This window comes from Neophocaena asiaeorientalis, unplaced genomic scaffold, assembly GCF_003031525.2.
Source record: "Neophocaena asiaeorientalis asiaeorientalis breed wild unplaced genomic scaffold, Neophocaena_asiaeorientalis_V1.1 scaffold1973, whole genome shotgun sequence".
NCBI lineage: Eukaryota > Metazoa > Chordata > Mammalia > Artiodactyla > Phocoenidae > Neophocaena > Neophocaena asiaeorientalis.
In genome coordinates this window covers 90,273-93,184 of record NW_020175385.1, presented here as the reverse complement: position 1 = coordinate 93,184, position 2,912 = coordinate 90,273, and positions in this window count along the sequence as shown.

The window sequence follows — 2,912 nt, the reverse complement described above, 5'->3', positions numbered from 1 at the left end:
CATTCTCTTCTCTCACTATGTTTCTGTGTGTCTGTGTGTGTATGCATGTTAAGATGTGTGTGTGTGTGTGTGTGTGTGTGTGTATGCATGCTAAGAATGGAGAACTGCATAAGCATTTTGGATGTTCAAACTGTATAATCTTTGATTTAGGATTATCTAATAAATGCAGAATAATTAGGTTAAATATGTATGTAACTAAATTACCTTACCTAAACTTTTTACCAGCTTACTTTCTTACCAATAATGAATTTCTACTTCCTGCCATCCTTGCTAATTCATTAAAAATTTTTTTTGATAGTCTAACAGATTTTTTAAGGTATCTTGTTGTTTTAATTTAATTTACAGTGAGGTGAATTTTTTTTCAAATATTTATTGATCATTTGCATTTTTATTTGCAATATTTACTAATTTTTGGTCCATTTTTTTCTCATTGTTTTGTAGGCTTTCACATACACTTAAAAGATGTTTTCAAACTCTTCCAAAAAATTAAAGAGGGGGGGACACTCCTAAACTCATTTTACAAGGCCAGCATCATCCTGATACCAAAGCCAGACAAGGACATTACAAGAAAAGAAAATTATAGGCCAATATCTCCGATGAATATAGATGCAAAAATCCTGAAAATCTATTAAAAAACTGAATTCAACAGCACATTAAAAGGATCATACACCATGATCAACTGGAATTATCGCTGATATGCAAGGATGGTTTAACATAAACAAATCAACAAATATGATACACCACATTAGCAGAATGAAGGATAAAAACATAGGATCATCTCAATAGATGCAGAAAAATCATTTGACAAAATTCAACATCCTTTTATGATAAAAAAAGCTTTCAACAAATTAGTTATAGAAGGAATGAGCCTCAACATAATGAAGGCCGTATGTGACAAGCCATAACTAACATTATACTCAACAGTGAAAAGCTGAAAGCTTTTTCTTTAAGATCTGGAACCAAACAAAAGTGCCCCCTCTGGACATTTCTATTCAACCTAATATTGGAAGCCTTAATCAGAGGAACTAGGCAAGAAAAAGAAATAAAAAGCATCCAAATGGGAAAGGAATGAATTAAATTATCTCTGTTTGCAGGGTACATCATATTATATAAAGGAAACCTAAAGACTCCACCAAAAAACTGTTAGAATAATAAACAAATTCAGTAAAGTTGCAGGATACAAAATCAATATACAAAAATCGTTTGTGTTTCTATACACTGACAAAAAATTGAAAAATAAATAAAGAAAACAAACCCATTTACAATGGCATAAAAGAGAAAACAATACTTACTAATAAATTTAACCAAAAGGTAAAAGATATGAAGTTGAAAGTTATGACATTGATGAAAGAAGCTGAAGAAGACACAAATAAATAGATGTCCCATGATCCTGGACTGGAAGAATTAATATTGTTAAAATGTCCATAGTACCCCAATGTGATCTACAGATTTAATCCCTATCAAAATTGCAATGGAAATTTTCATGAAAATAGAAAAAACAGTGGTAAAATTCATATGGAACCACAAAAAACCGTGAATAGTCAAAGCAATCTTGAGAAAAAAGAATAAAGTTGGAGGCATCACACTTCCTGATTTCAAACTATACTACAAAGCTAAGTAGTCAAAACAGTATAGTACTGGAATAAAAAGAGACACATAGACCAATGGAAAGAATTGATAGCCCAGAAATAAACTCATGCATTTACAGTAAACTAATATCTGATAAGGGCACCAAGAACACACAATGGGGAAAGGATAGTTTCTTCAATAAATGGTACTGGGAAAACTTGGTATCCACATACAAAAGAATAAAATTGGACCCCTATCTTATACCATATGCAAAAAAAATAATGCCAAATTCATTAAAGGCTTAAGATTTGAAACCTAAAATTCCTAGAAAAAAAGCCCTTTAAATTGGTTTTGACAATGATTCTTTGGATAAGACACCAAAAGCACAGAAAACAAAAGCTAAAATAAACAAATGGGACTCCATCAAACTAAAAAGCTTCTGCACAGCAAAAGAAACAATCAGTAAAATGAAAAGGCAATCTATGGAAACAGAAAATATGTGCAAACCAAATATCAGGTAAAGGGTTAATAACCACAATATGTAAAGAACTCATCACTCATTGCCAAAACAAATGAACAAACAAATAACCCAATTAAAAATGAGCAAAGGATCTAAATACACATTTTTCAAAGAAGACATACAGATAGTCAACAGGTACATGGAATTATGCTCAACATCACTAATCATCACAGAAGTGCAAATGAAGACCATGAGACATCACCTCACATATTTTAGGATGGCTATTATCAAAAAGACAGGAGATAAGTGTTGGGGAGGATGTGGAGAAAAGGGAACCCTTGCACACTGTTGTTGGTATTGTAAGTTGGTATAGATATTATGGAAAAGAGTGTAAAGTTCCCTCAAAACATAGAAAATAGACCTACCAGATGATCCAGAAATTTCACTCCAGTATATATCCAAAGGAAATTAAATGAGTATCTCTAAGAGATATCTGCAATCCCATGTTCATTGTAGCATTATTCACAGTAGCCAAGATATGGATACAATCTTAGTGTCCATGGAGAGACAAATGGTTAAAGAAAATGTGGTATATGTATACAATGGAATAATATTCTGCCATACAAAAAAGGAGATCTTGCCATTTGCAACGACATGGATGAACATGGAGGACATTAGACTAAGTGAGATAAGCCAGACACAAGAAAGATAAATACTGTGCGATCTCACACATATTAAAAAAGTTGAACTCACTGAAGCAGAGAGTAGAATGATGGTTGTCATGGGCTGGATGGAGGGAAAATGGGGAGATGCTGGTCAAAGGGCGTAAACTTTCAGTTGCAAAATAAATAAGGTCTGGGGCTCTAATAATAGCATGGTGATT